The 23,803-nt window shown below is 36.8% G+C and overlaps 1 non-coding gene and 1 pseudogene across 1 annotated transcript; one reads left to right on the top strand and one right to left on the bottom strand.

The window, feature by feature from the left end:
- LOC132494686 (large ribosomal subunit protein eL8-like) overlaps window positions 1-23,803 on the bottom strand; it is a 77,407-nt pseudogene that overhangs the window by 34,255 nt on the left and 19,349 nt on the right.
- TRNAK-UUU (transfer RNA lysine (anticodon UUU)) lies at window positions 12,733-12,806 on the top strand. The gene has a single exon. It is a non-coding gene; the product is annotated as a tRNA-Lys (tRNA).

Raw genomic sequence — 23,803 nt, 5'->3', positions numbered from 1 at the left:
CATTTGTGAGGGGAGCACCAGAATCCATGAAAAGCTTTCTAGTGAATGATAGCTTTAAGCTAGGAACAAGAGTGAGATGTTGCTGTAAAAATGAGGTTTGTGAATTCCATGGGATTGATGGGATTCCAGAACGGCAGGAGCCAAGGGATGGGGCTTAACCTATAGAGACAAAGTGGGCATGGTCCCTTACAGCAGGACTGAAGCTGTAATCAGAATGGTTTGACTTGCAAAGTTCTTGGTGATGTCCCTGGGACAGAAATATATGGGCAGTCTATGGAAGTCTTACTTGACTTCTACAAGTTATGAACTCTTAGCCTTGTGAACAGAAATCTGACTTGAATCACCACAAAAGAATCAAGATGCCTTAGCCAGTTTCTAGACATGACCCAGTTCACTAACTCAGAGTCCTCTGAATGGAAGCCTGGTTTCCCTTAAAGAAATCTCCTGATACAATGCCAAAACTTTGCATATATTTTCTTCTTAGTCTTCTCCAATGAGACCCAGAAAAACTTAACAGGGCAGTAAATTGAATAAAGGAAAATACTCATAAAATTGTGGAGTGGGGAGTAGATTACTAGACACTGACTTAACTGACTAGACTACACTTAATTATGAGGCTTAACTGATGCTAATTCCAGGGACTCAAATAAGATTAAGGTCAAATAAGATTAAGGTCTATTAAAGTCCAGAGTAGGGGCCTATGAAATCCAGGTGATGATGGAGTTTGCCTTTGATGCAGCTCACAATAGGTCTCTTGGGTTGCTAAACCCACTGCATAGTTATTTTTCTAGTCCTGGAAAGCATTATTGCAAAAGACATACTCAGCAACTGGCAGATTCCCCATATCGTTTTCCTGACAAACAAAGTGAGGGTTATTTTAGTAGGAAAAGCCAAGTGGAAGCCTCTAGAACTGCCTCTGCTTGTCAAAATAGTAAATCAAAATCAAAACTGCCTTTCTGGAAGATTGCAGAGATCCCAACCACATCCCCATTCAATTATCCTAGTTAGCCTATGTGTAAGAGGAATGAAGTGGATTATTGAAAATTTAATCAGGACTTCCCTGGTGGCGTAGTTGTTAAGGATCCACCTGCCAATGCAGGGGACACGGGTTCAACCCCTGATCCAGGAAGATCCCACATGCTGCGGAGCAACTAAGCCAATGTACCACAACTACTGAGCCCATGCCCTAGAGCCTGTGAACCACAACTACTGAGCCCACACGCCACAACTACTGAAGCATGTGCACCTAGAGCCCTTGTTCCACAACAAGAGAAGCCACCGCAATGAGAAACATGTGCACCAAAACAAAGAGTAGCCAAAGACCCAACCAATTAAAAAAAAAATTAATCACATGGCAAACTTAAACTGAATATGATGTTCTGGATGTAGTTTCTTTGCTGGAGCAAATCAACCCAGTCTCTATTCCCAAGTATGCAGCTATTGGTCTAATGAGTGTTTTTCACCTCTATATTAATATATACTACAACAAGTAGTTTGTCTTCACCTGACAAAGACAGTAATACCCTTTCACTGTACTACTCCAGGGATACATCACATCTATAGTTCTGTTATAATCCAGTCCAGAAACACTTTATCTTCTTACATTCCACAAGAGATGATGCTAATTCATCGTATTGATTATAGCATGCTGATTGAATGTGCTGAGGAGGAAGTACAAATATCCTGGCAAAATACATGCAAACCAGAGAGTAGGAAATAAATCCAACAACATTTAAGCAGTCCGCCACCTCAGTGAAACTTCTGGGGCTTGAGAGGTCTGAGGCAAGTTGAGATACATCCTCCAAAGTTGGGTACTAGATGCCAAGTTATTGCATCTAGTATCTTCTTCCACTAAGGAGGAGGCACAATGTCTAAAGGACTGTTTGAATTCTGGAAGCAACATACTCTCATATATATTGAATAAGAAGCAAATCATTTACCAAGTACTCTGTAAGGTGGCTAGTTTAGAATGTTTCAGTGGGCCCCAGAGTAAGATAAGATTTATGACAGGTCCACACTATTGTGCAAGCTGCCCAGCCATTTGCACTGTATGACCCAGCAGATGTAATAGAACTTGTAATGGATACAGCAGATCTGGATGCCATCCCAGTCTTTTTGGCCAGTGCAGTTAATACCTTTGGTTTCTTTACTCTCTTTATAGCGGACTTTTCAGGGGGGAAAAAGATATGCATTCAATCCGTCCTATTTAAGTATAACTCCCTATCATAGCATTTTACAAGAGTTGATCTTATGGGAATTGAGGACTGAGTTAAGTAATAAAATGCACTTATTTATTTTTATTTTTATAATCGTTACAACCCTCTAAAATACAATTCTAAGTGAGTCAATGGATCAGCCAGTGCTATAGTTCTTCCATGTACACTCTGCTTGTGACAAGTACACTACTTATACCTTTCTTAAATGGAACTCGACTGCCTCAACTCAAATTTTGTTAACATGATAACTAGAGAGTTGGCCTCAGACTTAGTGTATGAGGGCTGCTATTTCTTTATTATAGGACCCTCGATAAATCACTTGAACTTTCTGTGAACCTCATGTTTTTCTTATCGAAAGAGTAACTGAAGTACTTGTCTTTATAAAGCTGACTTGAGGATTAATATAAGATAATGCACATAAAACTTCCTATATATACAAATCCCTCAAGTTGATAGAATTTATGGAGCTTTTGGAATAAATAGGAAATGGCCAGCATCGCCATTGAGATGGTACCAAGGAGAAGAAAATTTCTCTTTGTTGGTTAACTACACCTCCTGGAAAATACCTAGTAAAGGACCAGGATGTGGAAAGCACTCTATCGTTACTATTAGTCCTTTGAATGAGGACAGCAGCAGCAACAAGAGATCCTCCAGTAATCCCCAGATGACACACAATGTGAATCCAAACAAAGGGGCCCAACCCTTCTTGGCTTAAAAATACTTTACAGCTAATAGTGGTGAAGGCTGAAAAGGGAGCCAAAGGGTCAGTAGGCTGCCAGCAAATGGAAATTTTATTTTTTGAAAATAAAATATTAACTATTGACAAAAATTCTTTTAGTGCTGATACTGTACTTAGGGAGACTAAAAAGACCACTGCCAAATTTGATATTGCAGGATAAGTTGTGGAAAAGGCCCATGAATTTGTTTTTGGCAAATTTTTAAAAATTTTTAAAGTTTAAGAAATGAAAGACGACTGATGCATTAAAATCTATTGTTAGAAAAAACAGCTGCTGACAATTTGATAAATTATTCATCCAAGAGTTTCAATAATCTAAAACAACTTCTCCCACATATGTTGACAGGGGGAGAACTATCTAGCAAAAAAGATGAAACAGAATAATTTTAGGGTATTTCTAAAATGATTAGAAAATCCGTTTGTCTTTTAAGCCTCGTTCTTAATTTTAAACTAAAATTATTGAACATTTCTGACAAGGACTTGATGTAGCTTTAAAAAAAATATTTGTTATACACAAAAATACTATTTTAGCAGCACAGCAGAATTTAACATATATTACAGTTATCTTTTATAACAAAAATAGAAAATCTGGACCACTTAGAAGAATATGATTATGCCATTGCCTTAACTAAGATTTGGGTAAGAAAAAATTGTAGAAACTCAATAAACACAGAGTTGCACAGCTCAGGTCCCCTACAATGAAGGATGTCCTGTCACCTCCTGCAGAAAGCCACTGGGCCCAGGCCATACCCTTCACATGCTGTCCCAGGTCCCATGACTGACTAATGGAAAGGAATTATAAAGGCTGGGCCATTTCAACCTAACATGGGACAACCCTGACACAGGCCATTTCAGCTTCAGAGCTCCCTGAAGGTTTGGCTAAAGTTATCACAGAGTATATAACACAGCTCAACTCTCCCTGGGCCTAATCCCACTTCCTTCTCCTCCCTTCCAAGGATACTCCCTAATAAACATCTGCAAAATAAATTCCGTCTCCTAATGTGCTTCCCAAGCAAATGATCTGCAACAAGGAGAAAATGGCAGAAGTGAAAAATCAACTTTTCCATCATTCATTCAGTAACTCTACAAGTACTAATTGAGTGCCAGTTATATAGCAAATTAGATTGCGATTGTTTGCAAGGAATGAAATAAAGTCCCTGCCCCAACGACTTCACAATCCAATGAGGATGACTGAATTGCAATGGAAACTGAATCACAATAAAATAAGTGCTATGAAATCTTTTTTTAATGTTTATATTTATTTTTCTTATTAGTCATCCATTTTATACACATCAGTGTATACATGTCAATCCCAATCTCCCAATTCATCCCACCACCAACCCCGCCCCCCACTGCTTTCCCCCTTTGGTGCCCAAACATTTATTCTCTACTTCTGTGTCTCAATTACTGCTCTGCATACTGGTTCATCTGTACCATTTACTAGGTTCCACATATATACATTACACTATACTTGTTTTTCTCTTCCTGACTCACTTCACTCTGTATGACAGTCTCTAGATACATCGACATCTCTACAAATGACCCAATTTTGTTCCTTTTTATGGCTGAGTAGTATTCCATTGTATATATGTACCACTTCTTTTTTATCCATTCATCTGTCGCTGGGCATTTAGGTTGCTTCCATGACCTGGCTATTGTAAATAGTGCTGCAGTGAACATTGTGGTGCATGTGTCTTTTTGAATTATGGTTTTCTCTGGGTATATGACCAGTAGTGGAATTGCTGGGTCATATGGTAATTCTATTTTTTGTTCTTTAAGGAACCTCCATACTGCTCACCATAGTCACTGTATCAATCTACATTCCCACCAACAGTGCAAGAGGGTTCCCTTTTATCCACACCCTCTCCAGCATTTGTTGTTTGCAGATTTTCTGATGGTGCCCATTCTAACTGGTGTGAGGTGATAACCTCATTCTAGTTTTGATTTTCATTTCTCTAATAATTAGTTATGTTGAGCAGCTTTTCATGTGCTTCTTGGCCATCTGTATGTCTTCTTTGGAGAAATGTCTATTTAGGTCTTCTGCCCATTTTTGGATTGGGTTGTTTGTTTTTTTTAATATTGAGCTGCATGAGCTGTTTATATATTTTGGAGATTAATCTTTTGTCAGCTGCTTCATTTGCAAATATTTTCTCCCATTCTGAGGGTTGTCTTTTCATCTTATTTATGGTTTCCAAAAGGTTTGAAGTTTCATTAGGTCCCATTTGCTTATTTTTGTTTTTATTTCCATTACTCTAGGAGATGGATCAAAAAATATCTTGCTGTGATTTATGTCAAAGAGTGTTCTTACTATTTTTCCTCTAAGAGTTTTATAGTGCCTGGTCTTACATTTAGGTCGCGAATCCATTTTGAGTTTATTTTTGTGTATGGCGTTAGGGACTGTTCTAATTTCATTCTTTTACATGTAGCTGTCCACTTTTCCCAGCACCACTTATTGAAGAGACTGTCTTTTCTCCATTGTAGATCCTTGCCTCCTTTATCATAGATTAGTTGACCATAGGTGCATGGGTTTACCTCTGAGCTTTCTATCCTGTTCCATTGATCTATATTTCTCTTTTTGTGCCAGTACCATATTACCTTGATTACTGTAGCTTTGTAGTATCATCTGAAGTCGGGGAGTCTGATTTCTCCAACACCGTTTTTTTTCCCTCAAGACTGCTTTGGCTATTCGGGCTCTTTTGTGTCTCCATTCAAATTTTAAGATTTTTTGTTCTAGTTCTGTAAAAAATGCCATTGGTAATTTGGTAGGGATTGCATTGAATCTGTAGATTGCTTTGGGTAGTATAGTCATTTTCACAATATTGGTTCTTCCAATCCAAGAACATGGTATATCTCTCCATTTGTTGGTATCACCTTTAATTTGTTTCATCAGTGTCTTATAGTTTTCTGCATACAGGTCTTTTGTCTCCCTAGGTAGGTTTATTCCTAGGGATTTCATTATTTTTGTTGCAATGGTAAATGGGAATGTTTCTTTAATTTCTCTTTCAGATTTTTCATCATTAGTGTATAGGAATGCAAGAGATTTCTATGCATTGATTTTGTAGTCTGCAACTTTACCTAATTCATTGATTAGCTCTAGTAGTTTTCTGGTGGCATCTTTAGGATTCTCTATGTATAGTATCATGTCATCTGCAAACAGTGACAGTTTTACTTCTTCTTTTCCAATTTGTATTCCTTTTATTTATTTTTCTTCTCTGATTGCTGTGGCTAGGACTTCTAAAACTATGTCGAATAATAGTGGCAAGAGTGGACAACCTTGTCTTGTTCCTGATCTTAGAGGAAGTGCTTTCAGTTTTTCAACACTGAGAATGATGTTTGCTGTGGGTTTGTCATATATGGCTTTTATTTTGTTGAAATAGGTTCCCTCTATGCCCACTTTCTGGAGAGTTTTTATCATAATTGGGTGTTGAATTTTGTCAAAAGATTTATATGCATCTATTGAGATGATCATATGGTTTTTATTCTTCAATTTGTTAAAATGAAGAAATGTATCAAATGTATCACATTGATTGATTTGTATATATTGAAGAATCCTTGCATCTTTGGGATAAATCCCACTTCATCATGGTGTATGATCCTTTTAATGTGCTGTTGGATTCTGTCTGCTAGTATTTTGTTGAGGATTTTTGCATCTATATTCATCAGTGATATTGGTCTGTAATTTTCTCTTTTTGTAGTATGTTTGTCTGGTTTTGGTATCAGAGTGATGGTGGCCTCATAGAATGAGTTTGGGAGTTTTCCTTCCTTTGCAATTTTTTGAGTTTGAGATGGATGGCTGTTAGGTCTTCTCTAAATATTTGATAGAATTCACCTGTGAAGCCATCTGGTCCTGGACTTTTGTTTGTTGGAAGATTTTTAATCACAGTTTCAATTTCCTTACTTGTGATTGGTCTGTTCATATTTTCTATTTCTTCCTGGTTCAGTCTTGGAAGGTTATATCTTTCTAAGAATTTCTCCATTTCTTCCAGGTTGTCCATTATATTCCATAGAGTTGCTTGTAGTAGTCTCTTAGGATGCTTTGTATTTCTGTAGTTTCTGTTGCTACTTCTCCTTATTCATTTCTAATTTTATTGATTTGAGTCCTCTCCCTCTTTTTCTTGATGAGTCTGGCTAATGGTTTATCAATTTTGTTTATCTTCTCAAAGAACCAGGTTTTAGTTTTATTGATCTTGGCTATTGTTTTCATTGTTTCTATTTCATTTATTTTTGCTCTGATCTTTATGATTTCTTTCCTTCTGCTAACTTTGAGTTTTGTTTGTTCTTCTTTCTCTAGTTCCTTTAGGTGTAAAGTTAGCTTGTTTATTTGAGTTTTTCTTGTTTCTTGAGGTAGGCTTGTATAACTATAAACTTCCCCTTTAGAACTGCTTTTGCTACATCCCATAAGTTTTGGATCATCATGTTTTCATTGTCATTTGTCTCTAGGTATTTTTAAATTTCCTCTTTGATTTCCTCTTCAGTGATCTCCTGGTTTTTTAGTAACGTATTGTTTAGCCTCCATGTGTTTGTGTTTTTTCCGTTTTTTTCCCGGTAATTTATTTCCAATCTCATAGCATTGTGGTCAGAAAAGATGCTTGATATGATTTCAATTTTCTTAAATTTACTGAGGCTTGATTTGTGACCCAAGATATGATCTATCCTGGAGAATATTCTGTGCGCACTTGAGAAGAAAGTGTAATCTGCTGTTTTTGGATAGAATGTCCTATAAATATCAATTAAATCTATCTGGTCTATTGTGTCATTTAAAGCTTGTGTTTCCTTAATAATTTTCTGTTTGGATGATTTGTCCAGTGGTGTAAGTGAGGTGTTAAAGTCCCCCACTATTATTGCGTTACTGTGGATTTCCTCTTTTAGAGCTGTTAGCAGTTGCCTTATGAATTGAGCTGTTCCTATGTTGGGTGCATATATATTTATAGTTGTTATGTCTTCTTGGATTGATCCCTTGATCATTATGTAATGGCCTTCCTTGGCTCTTGTAACATTCTTTATTTGAAAGTTTATTTTATCTGACACGAATATTGCTACTCCAGCTTTCTTTTCATTTCCATTTGTATGGAATATCTTTTTCCATCCCCTCACTTTCAGTTTGTGTGTGTCCCTAGGTCTGAAGTGGGTCTCTTATAGACAGCATGTATATGGGTCTTGTTTTTATATACATTCAGCAAGCCTGTGTCTTTTGGTTGGAGCATTTAATCCATTCAAATTTAAGGTAATTATCTATATGTATGTTCCTATTACCATTTTCTTAATTGTTTTGGGTTTGTTTCTGTAGGTCCTTTTCTTATCTTGTGTTTCCCACTTAGATAAGTTCCTTTAGCATTTGTTTTAGAGCTGGCTTGGTGGTGCTGAATTCTCTTAGCTTTTGCTTGTTTGTAAAGCTTTTGATTTCTCCATCTAATCTGAATGAGATCCTTGCTGGATAGAGTAATCTTGGTTGTAGGTTCTTCCCTTTCATCACTTTAAGTATATCATGCCACTCCCTTCTGGCTTGTAGAGTTTCTGCTGAGAAATCAGCTGTTAACCTTATTGGGAGTTCCCTTGTATGTTATTTGGCATTTTTCCCTTGCTGCTTTCAATAATTTTTCTTTGTCTTTCATTTTTGCCAATTTGATTACTATGTGTCTCGGTGTGTTTCTCCTTGGGTTTTTCCTAAATGGGACTTTCTGCACTTCCTGGACTTGGGTGGCTATTTCCTTTCCCATGTCAGGGATGTTTTCGACTATAATCTCTTCAAATATTTTATCAGGTCCTTTGTCTCTCTCTTCTCCTTCTGGGACCCCTATAATGCGAATGTTGTTGCATTTGATGTTGTCCTAGAGGTCTCTTAGGCTGTCTTCATTTCTTTTAATTCCTTTTTCTTTATTCTGTTCTACAGCAGTGAATTCCACCATTCTGTCTTCCAGGTCACTTATCCATTCTTCTGCCTTGGTTATTCTGCTATTGATTCCTTCTTGTGTATTTTTCATTTCAGTTATAGTATTGTTCATCTCTTTTTGTTTGTTCTTTAATTCTTCTAGATCTTTGTTAAACATTTCTTGCATCTTCTCGATCTTTACCTCCATTCTTTTTCTGAGTTCCTGGATCATCTTCAGTATCATTATTCTGAATCCTTTTTCTGGAAGATTGCCTATCTTCATTTCATTTAGTTGTTTTTCTGGGGTTTTATCTTGTTCCTTCATCTGATACATAGCCCTCTGCTGTTTCATCTTGGCTTGTGCAAGTTTCTTGGTGGGAGGGACTGGTCAATAAGTGCTATGAAGTCTTTATGAAGAGACCTGTAAAGAATCTCAAGTATATGTGGAAAGACCTCTAAAGAATGGATGAATCTCAAAAACATTATGCTAAGTGAAAGAAGCCTGACACAATAGCCTGAATAGTATATCATTCACTTATATGAAATATCTAGAAAAGGCAAATCTGTAGAGAAAGAGAGTAGATTTAGTGGTTACCTGGGGTTGGGGCTGGGAATGAGGATTGACTGCAAATGGAACTGTGGTCTTTCTGGGATAACAAGTATTTGTGAAAATTGATTGTAATGATGGTTGCACAGCTCTATAAAATTACTAAAATTCTTTGTCTTCTACACTTAAAGTGGGTGAGTTTTATGGTATATAAATTATGCTTTAATGAAGTTGTTAAAAATAAAAGATATTTGACATTATTTTTCTTTAATGTCATGCAATAAGTCGGAAAACTTAAAAGTAATTTTTCAATTCCTTCATTCAATCCTCAAAATCACCAGAAGAAAAACTTATTTATTCCAAAGGATGATCTGATATAGTCATGGTCTGGAGCATCAAACAAGAAAAAGCACAAGAATTATGAACTAAATGTGAAAAGTCCCTTTGCCTCAAAATTGAGCATGTAATTTACAGACAGCTCAATTAGCAGAAAAGAGAGCTTAACATGGTCCAAACATAAAAATGGTCATGCTGCCCTCCCAAATTAGTTCTTGAACAGTGACTTATTTGTTCATTCATCTTAGCTGCCATCTCCTTCAGCATCTCATTTAAGGCCCACATGTACAAAGAATCTGTCCTTTCCATGAGGACGTTTTAAATGGAAAAATTAAACCTGAAGTATTAGTTCATCCCATTAGTAATTATTCAGGATCACCTGGGTGCCCATAATTTAAATCTAATTTAAATCCAGTGATGGCTCAAAGAAGAGAGAACGTTCATATATACTTATTTGTCAGGCATTTCGTTACTAGAGTTAGAAATAATTTCAGGGACATAAGGATACATTTCATCACATCAGAATAGAAGTGTTAATACTACTTAGGATGTGACTTTATCTCATAAATTCTCTCTCTCTTCCTCTCTTTCTCTCTCACTCTATCTCTCTCTCTCTCCATCTCTCTCTCTATCTCCATCTCTCTCTCTCTCTACCTCTACCACTATCTCTCTCCATCTCCCTCTCTCTCTCCCTCTCTCTCTCTCTATCTCCATCTCTATCTCTATCTATCTCTTGCTCCTCCTCTAATTTTCTCCCTCCCTCTCTCTCATAAGTAGTATTTGACAGACCAGCATTGCTATATTAATTACTCCAAAATATTTACTGCACTCCTCCTATATGTGAGGTGTTGTCATTTAATACTGAAAACTTAACAAGATAGCTCTGACTTCAAGGGCTTTTCAATTTAATGATTTAAGTTTTAACCCAAACATTGCTAGAAAATATTCCTAGAGAGTGTGTGTATAATAGATCAATTTAAAATGTGTGTTATTGGAAAGTGATAAATAATTTTTCTTGTTATTGTGTTTTCTGGAAAATTCCAAGCTATACATATCCATGGCTATTTTTTACTAAGAAAGTATTTCGATTATATTTTGTATAGATTTCTTCATTAACGATATTTGATGTCTGTATTGTAGTTTTAATTTTGCAAGGGGATTTAATTGCTCTTATTTTACACAGGTATTATTATTTAACTGCATTTTTTGATGAAGAAACTGAGGCTCTAGGAATTAGCATCTAAAGCCCTGTCCTCATCCAAGGACTCTGTTTTCTCTTCAGTATTACACATGTTCTCTGCCATCTTCACTCTTGGTTGATAACATCAAAAATTTAAGCAATTATTTAAGCAAGTAGGAAAGAATGTCGACAGATTCCACCACTACATCTGCAGGCTTTTCAGCATCTGTCCTCATGAACTCACCATCCCTTCTGTTGTTAGAGATGAACTACCTGTATGCTTACTTAAAGCAAATCCCCCCATTCATGCACTTGATTCCATCCCTTCTTTCCATCCCAAGCATGTTGTTTCAGAAGTAATTCCCTTACTTTTCTGTGGTATCTATGTTTACTTCTCTATTGGATCATTCCATTAGTATACAAACATGCTACTGTTTTTTTCATTATTAAAAAAGAAATCCTTCCCCTGGACTTCTCTTCCTAAATATTGCCCCATTTCTCTGCTCCAATTTGCAGTCACCCCAAAATGTTCTATATACTTAAATATCTGCCTTTGCTATTCCCATTCCCTCTTTATTGTCCTCATAACTCCATTAAAACACCTTTGGCCAAGGTCACCAATGACATATCACAAATTCAACTAATTCTTAGCTCACAGCCTACTGGATCTTTTACATTTTACACAGTTGATAAACAGCTCTTCTTGAAAACATTTTATTTACTGGGATATCAAGAATGCACATATGTTTAGTTTTCCTCCTACCTCATTGATTGTTCCTTCTATGATTCCTTTGCCCCATCCTCCCTAACCTCAAATGTGGAGTGTCCCAGGGCATGGGGTGCTCTCTACACTCACTCTTTGGTGACTGTTCTTGTTATTTAGTTCCTGAGTCTCACCTTCAGGCTATTCTTTTATACTGGGCTTTGTAATACTGAGCTTGGGATTCTACAAAGCACATTCTCCTTTGCCAGCTGGTCCCATTTAAGTTCTGCCAATGGGGGCAAGAGATAAATTGGAAGATGAGAAGAGGGAGAAGAAACCTAAATGGTAGTGGAAGAGAGACAGACAGACCCTGGAAGAGAGCTGACTCCAGTAGCAGCGATTTGTCCCAGTTTGTAGGGTTTCCCCCCACATATTGCCGGAATCAGTCCTCTCGGAAGCACTAAGCAAATGATGCCACCTCCTCAGAGGTCTGAGTCCCATGGGCCCCTCTTCCAAGACTTTACATTTCATTAATCCCAACCTCTTCCCTTTGCTTCCCCAGCAAAGGATTGGTGACTGCTTCCTGAAGTTGTGTCTTCTTGCTGCCTTTTCAGTTTTCTAATACCTGGCTACCATCCTCTTTATGTTACATCTTCTAGTTAAGATCATTGATGTGGTTTCTGGTTCCCGATTGAACCCTGGCCTATACAGCAATCTAATCTAGTCACATAGCTTGAAATACTACCTTTATTCAAATGATTTCCAGACCTTTATTCCAAACTCCAGACTTGTATCAGGTCAAATGATACAAAATTGTTATTTTTACAGTTATACAAGTTGAATATCAGCAATTACATATGGTTCAACCCTAATATAAAACTAATAGACCCCTCAATGTTAACAATTTCATAACAGAATTCCTCCCCATCATCTTTGAATGAATCCCCCACCTCAGTTTGATGGTGCATTCACACCTTTGGTTAATCAGGCCAAAACCCTCCAAGTTTCCTCACCTCTTCTCTTTGTCTATACCCTGACTTTAATTTGTAAGCAAATACCATTGGTCCTGCTCTCAAAATGTATGCAAAATCTTGTCATTTATCATTATCTGCAGCATTAGTCCAGACTGAGTCCTTATAGGGAATTCCCTGGTGGTCCAGAGGTAAGGACTCTGCACTTTTACTGCCAAGGGCACAGGTTCAATCCCTGGTCCGGGGAGCTAAGATCCCTCAAGCTACACAGCATGGCCAAAAAAACCCAAGAGACCAAAAAAACAAAACAGACTGAATCCTTATCAACTCTCATCTAGTTTATTGTGATAGCCTCACAACTAGTCTCCCTATGTCTATCCTTACAGCTGTTCTCATCAAAACAGCCAGAATGATCCTTTCAAATCAATCTCACTCCTCTGCTCGTAACCCTACATTGGCTTTGATTTTACTTAGAATAAAAACTCTACCACCAGTGGTCTATCAGATATGACTTGAACATTCCCAGTACACTCCTGCTTAAAGCCATTATGCTGCAATTAGTGGAATGTTCTTCTTCGAGATGTCTACCTGAATAATTCCCTCACTACTTTCAAAACTGAAATATCACCTTCTCAATGAAGACTAGCCTAACCACTCTATTAAAATGGCAACAACCCTACACTTTGGCATCCCATACCCATTATGCTTGTTCTGTTTTTCAGTTGGTTGGCTTATTTATTTTTCTCTTTGTAACTAATAGTTTCAAACAAACTATATATTTATTTTACTCAGGACATACTGGACTGCAACGTGTAAAGCCAAAAGTATCTATGCCAAAAGTATCTAAGAGCCAAACACAATAAATTTTGTGTCACACATGAAACAGACCAAAGTAGTATTCCTTATAAGAGGGAAGATTTTTTTTTCAGTTGTGATTCAGTGATTGGCTCTTTCTATTCTGAGGCACATCATCCCCTAGGGACCTGCAATTTATTTTATTTATTTATTTATTTTTTTATTTTTTTGTGGTACGTGGGCCTTTCACTGTTGTGGCCTTTCCCGTTGCAGAGCACAGGCTCTGGACATGCAGGTTCAGCGGCCATGGCTCACGGGCCTAGCCACTCCGTGGCATGTGGGATCTTCCTGGGCCGGGGCACGAACCCGTGTCCCCTGCATCGGCAGGCAGACTCTCAACCACTGCGCCACCAGGGAATTCTGGGACCTGCAATTTTTATGTATCCAAACAATAGAAAACAAAATATAAAAGGATATGGAGGGCCATATCAGCCTTGACCAGGAAATGGCACACATCACTTCATATCATGTGGGCAAGAACTTAGCCAAGTGAGCACACTTAATTGCAAGAGCACCTTGGTGCTCAGGAAAGACAGAAAATATTGCAATAGAGTTCTGGTGGACAGCTATCAATTTCTGACACAGCTAGCTAATTTCTTAGGTTTATTGTTCAATATTTGTTCCCCTTAATATCCATGAGGGCAAGAGATTTTGTAGATTTCGTTTATTCATTTACCCCATGAACCTGGATTATGCCTGACACAGAGTAGTCACTCAAAAATATTTGTGTAATAAATGAATGAAGACAAGATGTTTTGTAAGACAGAAAAGGAGAAAGGATTATCCATAAATTGGAAAATTTTTTTTTCTCTTTTTGCAGGGGACAAAACATTCCTATAAATATAAAAATAAAAGAAGAAAAACACAAGTTGACAAGTGGTAATGGGACACACTGTGTACATAAGGGTTGAGAGAATTCTTAGCCAAGGGAAAGGTCCAGCTTTGGCTTAGGTCAGAAAAGTGACGTGGGATTTGGTTTAGATTAGCTGAAAAATATAAATGCCACTCTGTGGTTTTCAAATTGCTCTGAAGAACTCCAGGGCTCTTAGAGATTTTATAGGTTCTTAAAATAATAAAATATTTCTATAAAATTTATTTAAAACCTTCTATTTCTGAGTAATTGTTAGGCAAGAAGCAGTTTTAAATAATTTTTATACATTACTTCATTTAATCCTTAAAACAATCCTATAAAATTAATATATTATTTCCTTCCTACCTAAGAATTTGAGAAAATAGAACTTCAATTTCAACAATAAAGTTCTATAATTCTCTCCATGAAGATTTGTAAGGATTAATTGCTAGATACTTCACTATTGCTATTGTAACTTAGATCTTTTTGTACATTAGTTACATTTTTAATTTAGTTATGTAACAAAAGGCATATATGTGTCCCACATATGTATACTGATCTTATATCCAGCAACTCTTTAAGCAAGTTTATGCATTATATTAATTTGGCAATATATCCTCTTAACATTTTTCATGTAAATGATCATGTATCATAAAAAAACATTGTTTTTTTCTAGCCAATCCTTACATTTCATTTCAGGTTCTTTCCATTTCATTTCAGATATATGATGAGAATATCCATTAAAATATTTAATACAAGTGAAAAGAATGGATTGGCATTTTTGATTAGTTCCTGGATGTAAAGAAATACATTGTAAGATACTAAGAGTTTTGGAGGATTGACTTCATCATGTTAATTTCCTTTCCCCTTTCCATTTTTAAAAGTGGAATTCACTGTTGTTCCTTTTACTCAGGACTTAGTGTTGAATTTCATTCACCATTTTTGCTATAACTACTAAATTGATTTCATATTTTCCTCTTTATGTGTCAACACTGCAGGCTATACCCAAGCAATTATTCCAGGTCTACCTCACTAAAAGAAAATTGATTTTGTTCAGGTATAGGGAGCTTATGTAGTTCATGGTCTGGATGGCTCCCCAGCTCCTACAGTGAATTTTGATTAGTCTAAACAAGCTATAGTAATTCTATTATCTCTTTCGGTGGTTGGTTTAAACATGGTGGAGTGACGTGACTGTAGCCAATGACATATAATGTATTCTGCTTGGGGAACTGGCAAAAGGGTATGGCAGGGACTCATCCTTCTTTTGAATATTTTTAGTATTTCCACTACCATCTTGCAACTATGCAGAGAATCATCTACACATTGAACACTTCAGAGAGAAAAGATGAGTGGAACCTGGTTTCTTGATAACACAGAGGTGCTCCAGAATTAATCCTGAAACTGCCCAACCTCTGAGCCTCTTGTTTTGTGGAATAATACTTGCTACATTTTTGTAGGTTTCTTTCTTACTTGAAGCCAAAGGCATCTCGACATGTGATTTACTTTTGTAGGTTTCCTAATGTTAAACCATTCTTGCATCTCAGAACACACCCTATCTGATCTTGATGTGTTTTATTTACTTTATATCATCCAAAATTAAGGTTGGTCAAAATTTATTTAGGCATTTGAATCTTACTCCATAGTAAGATTGCCCTATAATTTCTCTTTTTATATTGTCAATATTCCAAAGACATAATAGCGCCATAAAAGGAGAAGGAAAAAACTCTCTCACTTGCTTTATTTTTTTGAAGAGTTTTTATCGAACTTGAATTGCTTATTCCTTGAACATCTGCTGTAACTTGGCTTACTGTCTGGGGCTGGTGTTTCTTTTGCTTGCTGTGTTAGTTAATGTGTGTATTTTTGTGCATACATTTTGCAGAAGGAGGAATAGGTGCTGCTTTGAATACTAGTTTGATTTTTTAAAGGGTTATGAGAAAATTAGATTTTCTATGTTATCCTGAATCACTCGTGGTAATATATGTTTTAATATTTTTTAAGAAAAATATTGATTTCTTCCAAATTCCAAATGTGTTGGCATAGAATGTTTTAGTATATACTCATAATAGTAAAACATTTCCCCATTACCCCTTGTAATGTTCATTATATTCCTAATATTCTTATTTTCTTTTTATAGCTCAATCTTGTCATACATGTATATGTTTTATCCATATTTTAATGCACTCACTTTGAGCTTTGTTGATCTTCTCTTGTTTCTTTGTTTCTATTTCACTGATTTTTGTTCTTATTTTTATTATTACTTTTTTTCTTTTCTTCAGAGTTTTGCTGTTATTTTTTGACTTAGATCCTTAAATTATTAACTGTTAATCTTCGTTTCTAATGCATACATTAGAAATTTCTGCCTGCATATCACTTCAGTTGCATCCTGCTCTATTTGATATGTGGTGTTTACATTTACATTCATTTCTATGTATAGTATGTTCCAACTTCCATTATGATATCTACTTTGACCAATAAATCATTGAAAGTTTGATTTGTTCTTGCTGTTAATGTCAGAGTGATCTAGGAAGTGGCAATCAGGATTTGAACCCAAGTTTTCTGGCTCAGAGTCTGTGTCCCTAACCATCAAACATACTTCCTCTCTATCACTCTGGCTTTGCTTTCTCTCCTAACCTGTGGAATATCGGCCTGGTCATTTCTTTCCTTGAGGTGATGTTTGAATATATTTTTTGTTATAATTTATCTAGTTTTTCTATATGTATGTAGTGGGAGATAGGTTCCTGTTAACCCATTCACTATGTGGCAGAAACTAGAACTTTCTCCCAGCTTATATTTTACACACCAATTTTTCTGTGGCTAGCAGAACTTACTACAGTTCTAGATGATCAAATATTAACACTCTGTGTTGCTATTGTTTTGAAATAAATTAGATGAACTCAATGGAAATCTAGAGGAAAATGTGAAGACATTGATTCTAGTCTTCCCATTTTGTTTGGTTTCCCTGGAATCTAGGTGAGTTTTCTGTAAGCTGATGTTCATGCTCAGCTGAGTGTGGTTGAAAGTCAGAAAAGAAGGATGGCCCAGGTAAGTGTGTGGAGGCCCAATGCCAATTTTGCAGGTCAAATAGAATTTACTGGATCCACTAGCTTTTAAAAAGCATCCATAAAATCAATTTTAGATGAACATGATTTTCTTCCAGGAAATTAAAAACACATCTACAGACCATCTTATTTCCCTTCAGAATTTCTCTGTAAGCAGGCACTGTAAAGACTTTACTTTTCCCACTTTATTCAGGAAGAATCTGAAGCTCAGTATCTGAGGCCTATTCCCTGATGAAGAATCCAGGGTGTCATTTAAAATATAGCTTAATGTATGGGAAGTATCTCTCCAATATTGTTTTTTTTTTCATGAAACAAGACATTCTTCAGAGATACACTTGTGAAGAGGCCGCATATTTTTGGAGCAAAATTTGAGCCCTCCTTGTGTTTTATTCCTTTTTCAAATAAGATGCAGATTTATAACAGGGCTAGGAAAATGTTGTCACATCTTTTCATCCCACTCTGTACCATATCTTTACATAAGTAGCTTTAAATGACTTTGTTGGTAGCCACACAGACAGAATCTAGAGTGATGAATATATTTTTTCTCTTCTATTTTTACCATGAGGATGATATCTTCTTCAGTTACAAAGAGGAGCAATTACATAGTCTTAGAGAAAGTAGAATAATGGCTTAATGCCATTTTCAATATAGTAAAACCTCATTTATTTGGCCTATAAATAAAGAATTTGACAAATAGACAGTACTTATCCTGGTGTTTCTCATTCCCTATGGGTCAGGAATCATTTTAATAAATAACTTTATGATGCAACCATATGTGGAAATAATATTTAAAATCTGTAGGAAAACACATTGTTTTCAAATACTTCATGTATAAATAATTGATACTCTATTAATAAGTCAATCTATTCAAAATATACTGCTTTAGAACTATGGTAGTCTGTATTTGACTTAGTGGCTATATCTAGAAGCAAATAATTGGGAATGTCTTTTGAATTTCAACTGACTATAAGTTTGTGAGCTTATATTGTATTAATTGACATTTTCCTTTAAGAAGTGGCTATTCATTTTCCTTTAAGAATTGGCTACTTTCTCTTTGTAAGTCAAGAGCTCATTGTGGGAAAGCTGAAGGAAGCTTAGACCCTCACCCATTATCTTCCTCTAGCTTCTCTCACTGTCTACTCTCTACACAGAGTTCAGAATCAATACCTGATTAGATATAGTCAAATCAGCAAAATAGCAAACACATCATTTCCACCTTCCTGTATCAAAATGACTCTAAGTGGTCTGCAAGAAAATAAACCATCATCTTCTCCATTACTTTAAGGATCTTTTCCTCAAAAATCAATATCTATTGCTAAGGACTTTATACTCATGTATCTTTTAATTACCTCTGGAATGTGTAAATACTCTTAGAACAGGATTGAAATGCTCTGCTCATTATGTGTGTGTCTGCTACATCTCCTACTACTACATTTTTGGCAAGGATCTTTGGATTTTCAATAGAATCTCACATAAAGAACAATTTTAAAATATGAACCATTCACAGCCTTTGCAAAGAATGTTACAGACCACAGATCTGCTGGGATTTGGTAGCAGCGATATTTTATAGCATAAGAATATAGCAGAGCTTTTCATGCTAGTACAGTAGTTGGACACATGGCTTATGCCAGGTGGTGCCGAATAAATAAAACAAGATTGTTGACAAGAGAAAGACTATTGCAACTGAAATCTTACACCAGTGGAACTGCTGTACCACAGCACAGTAGATACAGTCTATTCTGTAGTATCAGTAATGTCCATATTTCAGTCAAAATGAGTAATATTTTTGTATCTTCAATTGTTCTTTCAGGGATTACAGAAGGAACAGTTAGTGGATATATTTATTGATCTGCTTAGCTGACTCATTAGGGGGCCATTTATAAGAAAACTGTAAGAAAAACCTCAGTCCCAGACATCAAAGAATATCAATATGCCACTTTGTGTTCTAATCATCTGCACAACTGTTTTATCTGTTTTAAGCTTTTTAAATGAAGTAATACACTCTTATCTTAATAAATCTCTCACTTTTTAAAATATCCTCTGTTCCCCTTTATCTACTGGATTTATTTTCTCATAACTTAAGGAAGAAGCTCAAGATGCATGCACACTCAATCAGTGGTACTGCAAAAAGAGAAACACCCCGTTTGACTTCCCTAGCCAAAGTGTAGGCTGCAATTTTTTGGAAAATATGTATGTATCCCGATGTGTGGGTTGGGTTGATTTCATCTGACATTTTTAACCTGACAATAGTCATGGATAGATCAAGCGATATAACTGCAGGAGGGGGAGCAACAAGGGGAAAAAATCCTGTCTTTTGTTTGCTGTATCATAGCACAAAAAAATTCATATATTTCATATCTATCCATGGAAGAGACATGAGAAGCAGCTCTGCATTATCACAGGAACTACTGTTGCCATCAAATGAGGTCATGGAGAGCAGAACTATTTTTTTTAGTGAACAATTCACTCTTGCATAAGCAAAAAAGGGAAAAAAGCCACAACAATGCATCTGCACGTAACTTCCATCCTCAGCCACAAATTGATTTGGAAAGCCTGTTTAAAATCATAAAGCTGAAGAAGAATATAGAGGAGAAGTCATATAAAGCAACCTAATGGAAGAGATTGAGAAGCATTTAAATAAATTAGATGCCTTTGTTAATTGGTTGAAGAATTGAGAGGGAAAGGAAGGACTGCCCTGTCCTGCAGCATGGAGAGCCCTAAATGTCAAAGAAGTGAAATGCTTTTGAGCAGCAAAAAGGCACAGAAGTTAAGAGCACAGACCCCAGAGGTGTGAGGCTCTATTTTCTAGCTGTGTGACCTTGGCTGACTTGGACAGCCTCTCTAATGATTGGTTTTCTAGACTGTAAAGTGGGGGTGACACTAGTACCGGGGACCTCCTCCGCTGTCACCCACACCTGAACATGCCAACCACCTCTGTCTCAAGGCTGTTGTGCTTTTATTCCCTACAGCATAGAATGTTCATCAACTAGAGAGCCTCATGCTTCACCCCCATATTTTCTTCAATTTATACCCAAATCTTTCTCTTTCCTGAATTCTGAATTAGTTTTCTCTATAGCATTATGCATTTATTTTCGTTGCCTGTTTCCTCCACTAGAACATAAGGACCAATGGAACATGGACTTAATATATTCACTGCTGGAGCATCACCTGTGTGCTTGGTACATATGTGCAGAATGAATGAATGAAAAGCTAATGGATGAATGAATGAAAGAAAGAAAAGAGTGTGTGGAAAAGGAGAGAGTAACTTCACTGAAGCCTGAAGAAATCAAACCACACAGGCTGTGTAGACTGAGTTGTGGAATTTATCCTTCATCCCCAAAAACAGAGGGATGCAATTTCCAAGGGATGTTTGAAGATTAAGTGACAGATGGAAAGCGATTCAGCCTGGAATCAAAAACATCTTTACTCAATTCATGTCAATTACCAATATATTATTAATGAATAGCCCAATTAATTTGTTGCACAGTGGGCTCACCACTCAAGTATTTATGGGAGTTGCCACCTTCCCTTCCAGAACCTTACAGTTTTCATAAGAAAATAGAGTATGAAATCCTCAGGTCAGTTGCCATTCAAAACTGTTACTCAGACCTTCTAGACCAGCTCACTGGAAACACAGTTTGATAAAATCTGCCCTCCAGGGTGCCTAAAACTTCGTATATTATGGTCATTTAAAAGAAAAAAGGTTCTGCCAACATGAACAGACTGTCACCTTATTCACTTTCTTGCTAAAACAGAGTCTAGTAGGTTGAATATTTGTATTAGCTTCCAGGCATGGCTCATTTACTAAGTCTCAGGCACTGTGTTAAGCTGTGTTAAAGAGTATTGATTAATCAACATAATCCTCACAAAGACCCTATAAGATAAGCATTATTTTTATCTGCACATTACAGATGAGGAAACTTAAGGGCCAGGGAATCTCAATGAAACAATCTGCCCACAGTTAGCCACAGTACATGGCAGAGCTGTGGGTTCTAGTTCTAGTGATCATGAGTCCTCTATTATTCTGTCTCTAATGCAAGTAAAGTGAGGATCAGAGAAGTTAAGGAAGTTGTTGAAGTCACACAGCTGTGAAGAGATGGAGCCTGGAATCAAGTCCAAGTATGCAGCACCAAAATCTGTGTTGCCAAATCACCTCCTGACTAGTCTTGTGTGCTCTTCATTAATCTTTCATGATTTGAAGAGGGAAGAGATATGGGGATATACGTATATGTATAGCTGATTCACTTTGTTATAAAGCAGAAACTAACACACCACTGTAAAGCAATTATACTCCAATAAAGACATTTTTAAAAAAATCTTTCATGATTTGGGTGCATTGGCAACCCCTTCCCCTTCAATGCAAGTCAGGATGTATCACCTTTCAGAGCTGCACAAAGTGCAAATCAGTGTACAGATGGACTGTGGGCTCAGAAGAGTTATGGATAAACTTTTGATTTGTATAATCTAGCAAGATTTCAAGTTTTCATTCCCTCTCACATGATATAATGCTTGCACATGCATCTGCAATGCAGCTTATAAACACTCATTAGTTCTTCATAAGGTGGCATTTCTGCCTTGAATATGATAATTGCAATTAATCCTCAGCACTTCTGTCTTACCCGGCACCAACAGAGCATGAAAAAAGGAAAGGAAAATGCCAGTGTTGAGTGACAGAAAGTATTAACTAAAGTAGCTCTTCTACTCCTGGAATGAGAAAATTTGAACCTTAGAGAGACTTATTTAAATGAGCTATATGATAACAGCACTTGAGGATCTGGGACGGGATGTTCACTTGGAACTTACCCAGTAAAATAGCAAGGATCCAGTTTCTTCAAGAAATTTCTTAATGCGAGAATTGGCTCAAAAACATGATAATTGTGGTTCTCTCTTTTCAAGCCAACAGAAATGGCTTATAATCTTAGTATCAGCTTCTCAAATACATGTGTTTTCAGCTTGCTTTACCAGCCCCAGCTGGTCTTTATTGGATAAGGTATATCCAGTCGCTACTGTTAAGCCTCCTAGAGTTACAAAAAGTAAAAAGATGATAAACCCAAGAAGAAAGGATTCTGGTCTTTTTTTTTTTTTTTTTTTTTTTTTTTTTGCGGTACATGGGCCTCTCACTGTTGTGGCCTCTCCCGTTGCGGAGCACAGGCTCCGGACGCACAGGCTCAGCAGCCATGGCTCACGGGCCCAGCTGCTCCGCGGCATGTGGGATCTTCCCGGACCAGGGCACGAACCCATGTCCCCTGCATCGGCAGGCAGACTCTCAACCACTGTGCCACCAGGTCATTTTTTTTTTTAATGACACATTACTTCTCCTTTTGATATAACTTTCTAGGCTTCCATCAAGGATTATTAAATCATTATCAAAGCAAGCCAATGCCTCAGAACATTTCCCAGCCATACACTAACAGTTAAGAATGGGTCTTCTCATTGCAAACAACTGTCATTACCTCATCCTTGTCCTAAATAGAATGTCATCTCTTCCTTTGATGAGAATGAGTTATCTAACAGATAACTTATTCTTTTCACTCTATCAGTTGAGATAATTCTCCATTAAAAAGAGTTTGATTCAAGTTCACAAAACTTTGATGTATGCAGCCACCATTGAACCACACAGCCAAGATGCCATTTTATATATTAAGCTAGAGAGACCCTCTGTCAACCTCTCAATGTCTCGGTTTTCCCCATTACAACCTGAATACCGTGGGAGGTTCGTGGTAACAGAAATGAAGAGAATATGGACGCATCCTGATGAACATAAAGGCATTTTTTACTTTCTTGCAAAAAGGTCTTTCCACACTCTTAAAAAGAGGAATACAAGCAAGCGAGCTGAGCTCTAATTTTTCTTTTTGGGAAAATCTGGAATTTGGTACTGTTTTTTAAAAATGGGCATTCCATCAGCCCTAATTACTGTTGGAAATGATTCCGTTGGAACTACTTGGTAATTCAATACAGAGTTTCTCTCCAGACCACCAGTTCAGAATTGGCTCCAATGAGAAAGAATTCTGAGTTATTATCAGATGGCGTCTGCCTGCTAGGATGAGAGAGGTTAGGGGAATTGATCAGTCTCTATGCAAGGGTGCAGGGCCATGTGAGTCAAATGTCATTAGTTTCAACCCTTCATCACTCATCCCCTTCCATCCACCTCCCACAGCACCAAAGCCAAGAAATGGGTTGATATAAAGACTAAATCATTATTTTTGTTCCATGTGTGGTCCTATCTTTCAGAGATAACTTCAAGGCCAAGAGAACTAGTGTCAACAGTTATCATTGATATGTAAGTCCCAAGAACTTCTGCCAAGCCAGCGTGTTGGTACATGAAAGGTCAGATGATTGTATCTCTGGATCTTTTGAGAGTCTAAGGACTGAAAAATTTGACTGTGTCATGCACACACATATCAATTGAAATGAAAACAGATAAAACCATGAAAGTACAGGAAATTTAACAAAATACAAAGCTGAAACATTTTAAAATTAT

Source organism: Mesoplodon densirostris, chromosome 8 (assembly GCF_025265405.1).
Source record: "Mesoplodon densirostris isolate mMesDen1 chromosome 8, mMesDen1 primary haplotype, whole genome shotgun sequence".
In the NCBI taxonomy this organism is placed as follows: Eukaryota; Metazoa; Chordata; class Mammalia; order Artiodactyla; family Ziphiidae; genus Mesoplodon; species Mesoplodon densirostris.
This window is presented reverse-complemented; position numbering and strand designations above follow the sequence as displayed.